Raw genomic sequence first — 13,487 nt, forward strand, 5'->3', positions numbered from 1 at the left:
GTTCTACCATTCCTAGACCGGCAAGAGAACTTGCTGTTCCAACAGGACAATGCACGTCCGCATGTATCCCGTGCCACCCAACGTGCTCTAGAAGGTGTAAGTCAACTACCCTGGCCAGCAGGATCTCCGGATCTGTCCCCCATTGAGCATGTTTGGGACTGGATGAAGCGTCGTCTCACGCGGTCTGCACGTCCAGCACGAACGCTGGTCCAACTGAGGCGCCAGGTGGAAATGGCATGGCAAGCCGTTCCACAGGACTACATCCAGCATCTCTACGATCGTCTCCATGGGAGAATAGCAGCCTGCATTGCTGCGAAAGGTGGATATACACTGTACTAGTGCCGACATTGTGCATGCTCTGTTGCCTGTGGCTATGTGCCTGTGGTTCTGTCAGTGTGATCATGTGATGTATCTGACCCCAGGAATGTGTCGATAAAGTTTCCCCTTCCTGGGACAATGAATTCACGGTGTTCTTATTTCAATTTCCAGGAGTGTAGAAAACCCATCGGGAGGGTACAGAGATCCAAACGGCTTTCTCAAACCCTGAGTTCCTATTCCTGAAACAGAGCATCTCAAAATAATTAATGGCGTTTGGTAACCCACCATTAACTGTGTTGTGGTGTGAGCTCACAGCAACTGGACTGAGTTGTTAAGGTGAAAAATATCGTGTATATGTTGGGGGAAAATTGTGTGTTACCTCAGCGCACCTGAATTGCTAAGTGGTTTCATGATTCCACCTTGAGTGCTATACAGTTTACGTTTACAGAGATGAAAGTTAGAGATTCAGGTAAAGCACTCAGCTGAGGGCTACACCTTAACATCGATACCCATATCGTTGATCCTATTAATGGAGAGTCCAGCTATATTAAGGTTCCTTCTGATATGAAGTCATGTATTAATATGTAAAACAAAAAGGACTAGAGTTCTTTTGCATGATCAATCCTGGCCTGTGAAAGAGACTGTAATGAAGATCTGTAGCACGTGACAGAGATGTTGACACTAGTGGGTGCTATAAACTTGATAGTATTCCTAAATTAGAGGCACAGAACACCGGTAGTTTGGTTCATGTTTGTAATGTGAATTAGAAGAAGTGAGATGAAAATATTAAAGTTACAAACAAAGTTGCCGAACCCATTCATTTTTCTGAGTTTGCCAGTAAGTGTGAGGTCATGTAATCCTGGTGTTATTCGCAAACGTGACTTTTGTCATTACATTTGGATCAGAAATTCTTTTCATCCCAAATAAGTAAACACTAGTGTAAAGAGCATATTTGATTAGGGTGCCTCGATGTGTTTTCCACAAGCAACTTATTAACAAAGTATACTGTTGATTGCTCTACCTGGAAACCGGTATATGTTTTCATTCCCACAGAGGAAAGCAAAATCTTAAAGTTTAAAAATGCTTACAGTAAGGATTGTGCCTCCTCTCTCATGTCACACACTGGGGAGGTGGCCCTGCAGCCACACATAACATATTCACAAAAAAACACTACCATATGCACCAGTGTACCAGGCTGTATCAATCGAGTCTTAGCCACCAAAAATCATATGTTAGTGAGAATCCTGTGATCTGACTGCTCACTGAGTTCGAGAAACTTCGTGGGACTGATAAGGTTTATAGCGCCAGCATTCCCAAAACCGAGTCAAAGGAGAGATGATTTGTACAGGAAGGTGGTTGATTGTCGTATCTGTGGTGAGCCATGAGTTTGGAAAGCGGAATTTCTCGTAAGAGCCTTTGTTGCCTAATGGGAAAGTTCTGTGGTGTTGCCCATAACACATGCACACTACAGTTTAGAACACCACGACACATATCCGCCACTTTCCACATTTTCGGCAGCTATGATGCTCACTTCCTTGTTGTGCACTTGTCTGATTTCGATATAGAAGGTGATCCAGTCAGTGTACTGCCTGAGAGAGATGAGAGATATCTTTGACTGTCCCAACGAATGACGCCAAGAATTATGCTTCACTTAATGAACTTCTTACGTTTTATGCAGGCATCAGTCCACAAACCTGTTGAAACTCTTCCTCAGTTGGATACGCACATTAAATTGTGTGCATATTCCGATGACACGAAGTTTCAGCTTGTTATGAGGAAGGGGGCTTTCTCATATCTGGATTGTATGGGAAAACTCAACCAGATCAGATCTCCTGATATAACTGCACTCACCAGCAACTTTATAGGTGATGCCATACTGGATGCAGAATAACGTCTCCACTGTAGAGGCGTACACAAAACTTGAGCGGACGACGTATTTTTTCGCGGTGTTTGAGAGGGGGTATGTATTTTTATCGTGTCTTACAGGCAATGCTTACTCACAATATTTATATGCTAGGTCAGTCTTCCTCTGCATGTCGAGGAGAGACCATACAAGAAAACTTTCCAACAAGATACCACCCGAAAAACACTAAATGATGAAATGATATAGAGAACAGCGCAGACTGAGCGTTCCCAACCGTTTTTCCAGAATGGTGAGGGTGGGGACGGGACATTACAGGAGAAAGAAAGGACGTAAGGGAGAGTGGTATAGGTATCTACACTACGATTCAGGTGGTAGGACTGGAGGAGGGTCCGCCATCTTCAGTAAACTGAAAGCGCCGCAGAATCCCCCTTATGTCTCTACTCCCATGTGCATTGCACTGTTGACACCCATATAACTAAAGCCGCAAAGTATGGTGTGCAAGTGTCAATGGGTATCCAATTGGGCCACTTTTTTTAATGGTAATGTAAATGAACATTAGTTTTTCACCAATATTGAGAGAACATTTGTCTTAATTGAAGACGTTGACTAAGAGACCAGACAAATAATGTGGGTGCACTGGGTGCCGCACCGCTACATTACTTGCAGATCATAACATTTTTAAATGAACAATGTATCCAGCAATGGATGGGATGCGGTGATCCCATTCCATGGCCCACTTGTTTACCTGATCTAACTCCCTCTGATTTTCATCTTTAGGGATATTTGAGAAATATTTGTGATGAGCAGCAGCCAGCGACAAGAGAAAACGTGATGGAACGTATCCAGAGAGTTTGTGTTGCCATTCCAAGAGGTATCTATTTTTCCATTGTCAGACATTTATTAGCGAGGATCAAATGGTGCTTTGAAGCAAATGATAATCACTTTCAGCACATGTTCTATGATTAATTTCCAGGTAGAAACTGAAAGCCACGGGAACTCTTTAAATCAGGACTGTGAGGCTTAAGAAGGGAGGGGACTCACTTACCAACTTTAATGTTTATTCTGTATTTCAAAGGTCAATATAACATTTATTTTGGCCAATAAATACATTAAATAAAACTGATAGTTCAGATCTCTCTTCGCTCTTCCCAAATCCGTTAACACAAATAGGGTTTTCCATGAAAGAGAACCAAATTTCCGAATGACCTATAATTACATCTACATCTACATCTACATTTATACTCCGCAAGCCACCCAACGGTGTGTGGCGGAGGGCACTTTACGTGCCACTGTCATTACCTCCCTTTCCTGTTCCAGTCGCGTATGGTTCGCGGGAAGAACGACTGTCTGAAAGCCTCTGTGCGCGCTCTAATCTCTCTAATTTTACATTCGTGATCTCCTCGGGAGGTATAAGTAGGGGGAAGCAATATATTCGATACCTCATCCAGAAACGCACCCTCTCGAAACCTGGCGAGCAAGCTACACCGCGAAGCAGAGCGCCTCTCTTGCAGAGTCCGCCACTTGAGTTTGTTAAACATCTGCGTAACGCTATCACGGTTACCAAATAACCCTGTGACGAAACGCGCCGCTCTTCTTTGAATCTTCTCTATCTCCTCCGTCAACCCGATCTGGTACGGATCCCACACTGATGAGCAATACTCAAGTATAGGTCGAACGAGTGTTTTGTAAGCCACCTCCTTTGTTGATGGACTACATTTTCTAAGGACTCTCCCAATGAATCTCAACCTGGTACCCGCCTTACCAACAATTAATTTTATATGATCATTCCACTTCAAATCGTTCCGCACGCATACTCCCAGATATTTTACAGAAGTAACTGCTACCAGTGTTTGTTCCGCTATCATATAATCATACAATAAAGGATCCTTCTTTCTATGTACTCGCAATACATTACATTTGTCTATGTTAAGGGTCAGTTGCCACTCCCTGCACCAAGTGCCTATCCGCTGCAGATCTTCCTGCATTTCGCTACAATTTTCTAATGCTGCAACTTCTCTGTATACTACAGCATCATCCGCGAAAAGCCGCATGGAACTTCCGACACTATCTACTAGGTCATTTATATATATTGTGAAAAGCAATGGTCCCATAACACTCCCCTGTGGCACACCAGAGGTTACTTTAACGTCTGTAGACGTCTCTCCGTTGATAACAACATGCTGCGTTCTGTTTGCTAAAAACTCTTCAATCCAGCCACACAGCTGGTCTGATATTCCGTAGGCTCTTACTTTGTTTATCAGGCGACAGTGCGGAACTGTATCGAACGCCTTCCGGAAGTCAAGAAAAATAGCATCTACCTGGGAGCCTGTATCTAATATTTTCTGGGTCTCATGAACAAATAAAGCGAGTTGGGTCTCACACGATCGCTGTTTCCGGAATCCATGTTGATTCCTACATAGTAGATTCTGAGTTTCCAAAAACGACATGATATTCGAGCAAAAAACATGTTCTAAAATTCTACAACAGATCGACGTCAGAGATATAGGTCTATAGTTTTGCGCATCTGCTCGACGACCCTTCTTGAAGACTGGGACTACCTGTGCTCTTTTCCAATCATTTGGAACCTTCCGTTCCTCTAGAGACTTGCGGTACACGGCTGTTAGAAGGGGGGCAAGTTCTTTCGCGTACTCTGTGTAGAATCGAATTGGTATCCCGTCAGGTCCAGTGGACTTTCCTCTGTTGAGTGATTCCAGTTGCTTTTCTATTCCTTGGACATTTATTTCGATGTCAGCCATTTTTTCGTTTGTGCGAGGATTTAGAGAAGGAACTGCAGTGCGGTCTTCCTCTGTGAAACAGCTTTGGAAAAAGGTGTTTAGTATTTCAGCTTTACGCTTGTCATCCTCTGTTTCAATGCCATCATCATCCCGGAGTGTCTGGATATGCTGTTTCGAGCCACTTACTGATTTAACGTAAGACCAGAACTTCCTAGGATTTTCTGTCAAGTCGGTACATAGAATTTTACTTTCGAATTCACCGAACGCTTCACGCATAGCCCTCCTTACGCTAACTTTGACATCGTTTAGCTTCTGTTTGTCTGAGAGGTTTTGGCTGCGTTTAAACTTGCAGTGAAGCTCTCTTTGCTTTCGCAGTAGTTTCCTAACTTTGTTGTTGTACCACGGTGGGTTTTTCCCGTCCCTCACAGTTTTACTCGGCACGTACCTGTCTAAAACGCATTTTACGATTGCCTTGAACTTTTTCCATAAACACTCAACATTGTCAGTGTCGGAACAGAAATTTTCGTTTTGATCTGTTAGGTAGTCTGAAATCTGCCTTCTATTACTCTTGCTAAACAGATAAACCTTCCGCCCTTTTTTTATATTCCTATTAACTTCCAAATTCAGGGATGCTGCAACGGCCTTATGATCACTGATTCCCTGTTCTGCACTTACAGAGTCGAAAAGTTCGGGTCTGTTTGTTATCAGTAGGTCCAAGATGTTATCTCCACGAGTCGGTTCTCTGTTTAATTGCTCGAGGTAATTTTCGGATAGTGCACTCAGTATAATGTCACTCGATGCTCTGTCCCTACCACCCGTCCTAAACATCTGAGTGTCCCAGTCTATATCTGGTAAATTGAAATCTCCACCTAAGACTATAACATGCTGAGAAAATTTATGTGAAATGTATTCCAAATTTTCTCTCAGTTGTTCTGCCACTAATGCTGCTGAGTCGGGGGGTCGGTAAAAGGAGCCAATTATTAACCTAGCTCGGTTGTTGAGTGTAACCTCCACCCATAATAATTCACAGGAACTATCCACTTCTACTTCACTACAGGATAAACTACTACTAACAGCGACGAACACTCCACCACCGGTTGCATGCAATCTATCCTTTCTAAACACCGTCTGTACCTTTGTAAAAATTTCGGCAGAATTTATCTCTGGCTTCAGCCAGCTTTCTGTACCTATAACGATTTCAGCTTCAGTGCTTTCTATCAGCGCTTGAAGTTCCGGTACTTTACCAACGCAGCTTCGACAGTTTACAACTACAATACCGATTGCTGCTTGGTCCCCGCATGTTCTGACTTTGCCCCGCACCCGTTGAGGCTGTTGCCCTTTCTGTACTTGCCCGAGGCCATCTAACCTAAAAAACCGCCCAGCCCACGCCACACAACCCCTGCTACCCGTGTAGCCGCTTGTTGCGTGTAGTGGACTCCTGACCTATCCAGCGGAATACCTTTAAGATTATGATCATTGGTAATTATACGTGAACCCTTCTGCCCTTTCCAATTTGTATCTAACATGAGTTTTTTTTTTTTCTTTTTGCTGTACCCTCCTCTATTCCGAGTTAATTCCTAATAGAACTGAAGACTTATTTGCTTATTTGACCATCATTGAACCTTGCCACGACCTTGAATGACATCTAATTTTATACGTTACATTTTCCGCACTTTTTCAATCTTAAACTAGATATTAGGGTTCTCATGTGAACATTATTTTAACCTCCAAATCACCTCTAAAATCAAATTCAAGCTCACAGCCATTAGTAGAATAGTGTGACCCTCTTTTTAACCTACAACTTTTATCTGAAACATATTTCTGTGCCCTATGTCTATCCAGACATATTCCCTATCATGGATTAAAATAGTCCACTCTATTTGTTTTTTCTCCTTGTATATAAATTTAAACAAAATTTCATTTTATTCCTTGCGGCCAGTTTCAACAGAAAACACGAAGATTGTTCACGTGGCTTAGGTGCTTATGGTCACAGTACTACAACGGAATCCCAATCACCCGGAAATTTACAGTCCTACCCGTTCGCAACTTTAAAATATGCTAAATACTGTCGTTATAGCTTCTATCCTCAGAGGTCTAGCAGCTGGAACAGTCTCTTTCAACCATCTATACCAATGATACCAACCGATTTACTTCAATTTTTAATAAATGTTTGCTTTGTAGGAGCGATAAACAAGGCTCAGTGTTAGAGAGCGCGGTGGGGGAGGGAGAGAAGAGGAGGTGGACAGACATGGGAGAGAAAATGAACAGAATAAAGGGAGTGGAGGAGAACAACAGGGAGTGGGGAGTGGGAGGAGGAGAATATGAACAAAGATTTGGGGGGAGGGGCGGAGGGGTCGAGGAGGAGAAGGTGCACAGCGAGTGGGGGGGAGGGGGGGGGGGGAAAGGAGTTTAGAGCGTTCATCCAATTCCGATACATATTTCAAAATCGCAAAACATTGCCGGGCTTGCTAGTATTGTACATTACCCGCCTTTCACTATAGCTTACTCCTGTTTTTCTGGGAAAATTGTTCCGTTTTACACTGTCGAATGCTTTCTCTTGGTCGACGAATGCTGTGATCGAATCTTGATTTTTCTTCATCAGTGCGTTCATTGTCAAGCGCAACGTAAGAATTGCGACTTGGGTGCCTTTACCTTCTCTTAAACCAAATTAATCGTTGTCTGATGCATTGTCAATTTTCTTCTTCGTTGCTCTGGTTATACGATTGTGTAGATACTAAAATAATTCTCGTCCTTTCTTATAACAGATCATCGTAGATCACAGAAGCAATGAAACGTTCCATGACATTGCAAAATGGTCCAGGTCGTTCGCATTTTGAAGAACAGTCGTCGCAGAAATCAATGCTGTCATGTAGTCCCCGTATCATATACACAAAATAGAATAGTGCCCCCTTTCTTTAGAACAACTGACAATGGACAGCCGTATTCGGCACCCACTTAGTATATGCCCTGATTCAACCTATACGCATCCTTTTAACCTCATCGAAGCACGATACTTTTTTCGTCTATAATTAACAGCTATCTGTTTTGAGCAAAGAACGACGGCACCAATCTCTTTCAGCCAAAACCAATAATGAGAAACAGTACCAGTTCGATATTGGAGTTTAAATTCTCTGTTGTGGGAAGTACCCATAACAGATATTCAGGACCTCAGTCGTCCTAGAAATAGGTGAGTCACTCCTGTAAATCCTCACATGTAAATAACTGACGAATGAATCCTCTTGACCGGTGGCAAGTATCTTCTACTGCCTAATGATCCCCATTTATTGTCTTTCCCAAGATAACAGTGTTGTCCCACCACTGTTCATCTGATACGAATCTCCCAAGCAAGGTTTTATTTGATATTTGTAAGATTCGAGGTCGTATAGGATTCGCGTTTTGACGTATCATCTGGCAGTTGATATGTATTAAAGTCACTCCTTTCCCCTTGTTCGATAGCCAGAGTTCTCTGTTCCTGAGTCGGAACGTTTTGACGTCATCAACTGAAGGAAGAATGGCTTCAAATGCGGGTTAATATTTACATGCGGTGAATCTACGATTTGCGGGCAGTGAATCTACCTTTCCCCTTGTTCGATAGCCAGAGTTCTCTGTTCCTGAGTCGGAACGTTTTGACGTCATCAACTGAAGGAAGAATGGCTTCAAATGCGGGTTAATATTTACATGCGGTGAATCTACGATTTGCGGGCAGTGAATCTACCTCCTGGTCCGGTGTGCATCAACCAACTGCATAATATTTATTTACATAAGCAAATACTAATTTGGAGACTTCCGTCAATGATGATTCTCTCTACAAGGAAGCAGCCACTGGCCTCATCCTTTATAACTCTGTCGTATTGTCGTGAATGTTCTTGGACAATATGGCAGCCGCATAGATACAGTGGGGTTTCGGATTATTTGTTGGACTTATAGTGAATTCGTAGCTATTTTCTTACAGAGAATCGAAATTTAAAACTCTTCTGTTACAGAGAGTTACGATTGTTAGGAGGATATTATAAAATCTTCATCAAGAATGTTACGTGTAATGATATCTTTGTAATGTAGTAAATCCTGCGGACAAGGATCCTAATGATGAGTTATTACATTCAGAAAAACTATGAAATCGCATGCCAATTGTCATGTCATGCCCTGTATCTAATCTAGTTGTCTGAGAATTAACTCTTCAGGAGAAAATAAGAGACCACACACAACTCGGTCAGAATGTAAGACCTGTAAGTCTTAAATGTAGAGCAGATGAAATTAAATAGTGTTCCCCAAGTAGCTAGTGCTATAATCACATAGATAATGTCTTCCCTTCCAAAAATAACTGGAACCAAGTAAAATGAAATTAAATAATCATTTATTTATTGTGTCCCTCTTAAAAATGTGCAAGCCTCTATAATAGTTTCATTTTCTCTGTCCCTGCATTATAGATATTTTGTGGCGACCATTTAATGTACCTAACATCAATGTTTATTTCTGTGATACTTCTCCATTTTATTACCTTTTCACTGCGCCCGGAAAATTCATGTCAGAACTTACTCCTGCACACATACTTCCGACAGGAATATAGCGCATGGACCATTTTGTGAGTTTAACTGGTTTCTCACGAGTTTTTGAACATATTTAGTTGGAAATCTCTCGTACATTATAACGGAATTTTCATCGAATAACTCGAACAGTTCGTCTGCTTTCTGTAGCCTTACCAAATGACTTGAGAAGCATTCACCACAACTTCCCGCCGAGACTGTACTCGATGAATGAGTACAAAATACTATGCACAGCAAATAGTTTAGATCCGCGTCAAAGACTATCATCGTTACTTATAACGAAAAAATTATGGTACAACCTTCAACATTGTTCTAAGGAAGTGAACCATACATATTTCAATTTTATGTAACATGGTTTATGCACGAGTTTTTTGATAAACTAAGATATCGATACCTGGTGGTACCGTAGAATACACAGTGTGTCTTAGGCTTGAGTAAACTTACAAAATGCGATATCGTGCCTAATCTCACACGCAGCTCTTCACTTAAGAGATAAGCTTTTATCGCCAGTAAGTTAAGTACAGCAGTATATAAGGAAGGTAAATAACGTCGAATAACTGTCAGACTGTTCTGATTTATTTGCAAAGTTATAGGTGGGTTGATTGTTCGTAAAATGACGGCATGGCCGTTGTGATGTGGATTTCCTCCACTGGTGTAATCTTATAACAACATGAAGCAAACGTGTATACGTACTGGAAGAGTTCATTCTGGGAGAGACTATGAGTGCTATAGAGTCTCAGTAACGAAAGTTCTAAAAGAAAAGCTCCTGCTGTTCAATAGCTGCCAAATACCGTTTGTGGCCACAGGTACAGCGATACTACATGAAACATTTTTGGATGTCAGAACTACAATTCTTGATGGTTGCAACGAATACCATAGCACAATGCTAGCGGGAGACCGTTCACAAAGGTCAAAGACATCAGCACAACCATGTTGAATGGTCAAAAACTTACGGATGGCTTAGGAAATGAATTTGAGGGCAGTAATGTCAAACAACCAATACAAATCTCCAGTTCAGTTTTTGATTTTTCATATGAAAACCCCCGACAGACTACTTGAGTTTCACTCTCTTATCATCCCAGAGAAGAGCAATATGTGTAATAGAGACTGTGTCGATGAGGAACAGGTGTAATCGCTAATTTAGAAGAAAGCACCAGAGCTTGTTGGAGACCACGTTGGTTTACATATGTTATTCCTTACTCAGTTAGCCCCATGTTTAGTCATCAAGTACAACAGACCTCTCCAACACAAAAAATTATGACTAGTATTTGGAGGAAAAAGCATATCATGCACTTCTACAAGAATGATAGCAGAAGTGATTCACAAATCTACCATCCAATAACATTACAACAATCTGCCATAGAAAATTATATCATATTCCAAACTCAACTGTAATGAAGGAAGATAATGACGCATTCTGAGCCAACCTAGATATATTCTGTAAATATCGGTCATGAGAACTTCAACTCACATTATCTTCATATGACGTCGATTTTCTTCGCAGAGAGCTAAGTATAAAGGCACTCAGGTTGTTGAAGAGTGTCTTGTTTTCCGCAAAGAATTTGACTGGGTACCACGTCAACAATTGCTAATTAAAGTACTGAAAATCCCTGGACAAGCAGGACAGAGCGAATGAGGTTATATTTGTGGAGAGGAGTCAAAATACGTTGCTGTCAGTTACACTCAACATGTAAATTCAATTAGTTAAAACACACAATAACATAAGAAAATCGGGAAAATTGTGAGGAGCTGGCGAGATACTTTTCCGGACTCCTCAATTGCCCTGAACCTTCTTCAAGATTCCCTCAAGAAACTGCTGCCTACACAAATCCAGAATCCCCACCACCTACACTAGAGGAGATCCAAAGACATATTCATAGATTGAAAAACAACAAGGCATCCGGAGAAGATAATATCACTGCAGAACTACTTAAAAATCTTGGACCAAATTCCCTCAAAGAACTCACTCAAATCATCACAGACATTTGGCAGACAGAAAAACTACCAGAAGATTGGAAATGCGCCCTAATTCATCCACTGCATAAAAAGGGAGACATGGCAGATATAAACAACTATCGAGGAATCTCCCTTCTCCAAGTCACTTATAAAATCCTCTCAGCTTGTCTTCTTCAACGAACACAAGAACAACTCGAACACAGTATTGGTGAATACCAAGCTGGCTTTCGCCCTCACCGATCCTGTGCAGAACAAATTTTCAATTTGAAGACAACACTAAAATACAAAGCAGTCAGAAACAGTCCGATCATTTGTTCCTTTGTTGATTTCGCAAAGGCTTATGATTCAATCGATAGGCAATCTCTCTTTATTATCCTTGAGGAGCTAGGACTCGATCCGAAAAACCTAAACCTTATCAAAGAAACGCTCACAAACACTACTTCTAAGATAAAATTCCTGGGTGAAGTATCAGAGCCCTTCCTGATCAAAACCGGCGTCAGACAAGGTGACGGCTTGTCTCCACTCCTCTTCAACCTTGTCTTAGACAGAGTCATCCGAGAATGGGAAAAAGAACTGAAGAATCAAAATTACTGGAAGCCTATACAACTAGGAAGATCGAAAGATGGTATTAAAATTTCATGCTTGGCATTTGCAGATGACGTGGCCATTCTAGCAGAAAACGAGACCACAGCTATTAAACAGATAGACATTCTTAAAGAATGCGCCGAAAAAGTTGGGCTTCCAAAAAACCAAATTCATCTGCTCAAAATTTGAAACTCAAAAACTGACTACAAAATATGGACAAATTGAGAGAGTTCCATTCTTTAAATACTTAGGCGAGGTCCTAGAACCCACAGGGGGAGAGAAAACTGCACAAAAAGTTCGACTGCAAAAACTGAAAAGAGCATACTGGAAAACCCACAACATCTACAGTAAAAAGTGTCTCTCCATTCACTCAAAACTACGACACTACAATACAGTAATCAAGCCCGAAGCACTATATGCCAGCGAAACACTCACAGTCCATAGAAAAGGCGACCTGGAAGGCATCCTGAAAGAGGAACGCAAAATTATCAGAAAAATTCTTGGCCCAAAAAGAACTGAAGATGGATACAGGTTACAGTCTCGGAAAACTACAGAAAAATTATCTAACCTTGCCGCAGACATCCGGAAAAGAAGACTAAAATTTTACGGTCATATCCACAGACTCCCAACACCCAGACTCTCCCGCAAAATTTTAATATACATTGAAAAATTGAAAACCATACCCTGGATAAAAGAAACCAAAAGAGATCTAGCAAATGCACAAACAAATTCTTCAGAAGTTATAAACAGAAATGTATACAGGCAAAAAATCAGTAGTTGGAAAGTACAACCCGAGAATGAAGTTTGCAAGAGACAGGGGACAAAATGGACAGAGGAAAGAAAGAGAATTCATGGGGAAAGAATGAGAGAAGTTTGCAGAATTAAAAAATTGAATCGGAAAAGCTTTGCGTGATCCGTATGGGTCCAATCGCACATAATAATAATAATATAAGCAAGAATTAAAAACTCTCAAGGTTTTAACGAAAGAGCTCCTCTGATTTGATTAAATCGACTGAAATCCACATACGAAAATCCAGGGCCCAAGGCATAAGCAAGTAATGAGGTACAGGAGTTCTTCTGGAAGTTTCACTTCTTTAAAATAACATTTTTTTGCTTCAATAAAAATAGGCTGAAGGCCACACATTAAGCAAGAACAATGTTACGCGTTCAGGCCAAAATGAAGATTTTCAATGTTAATTCTAAATGGGCTGAAACACATCTTATGCCGCGTATCAACCAAACAATTTAATGGCTTAAAGCCAAGGAAGAAGGGCTTTCAAATTAACAGGCTGAGGGCCTTAGCTCAAAACATTTCATGCAAACTCGGCTGAAGGCCTCATACTAAACAATAACGGTGTTATGACTTAAGGCAAGACACAGATTTTAAATTTTTACTTTAAGCGAGATTAAAACTCGGCTGAAGGCCACACACAATGGAGAATACAATTCAACGGCTTAAGACCTAGAGAGAGAGAAAAGCTTACA

The sequence above is a fragment of the Schistocerca cancellata genome, chromosome 5, assembly GCF_023864275.1.
Source record: "Schistocerca cancellata isolate TAMUIC-IGC-003103 chromosome 5, iqSchCanc2.1, whole genome shotgun sequence".
Taxonomy (NCBI): domain Eukaryota; kingdom Metazoa; phylum Arthropoda; class Insecta; order Orthoptera; family Acrididae; genus Schistocerca; species Schistocerca cancellata.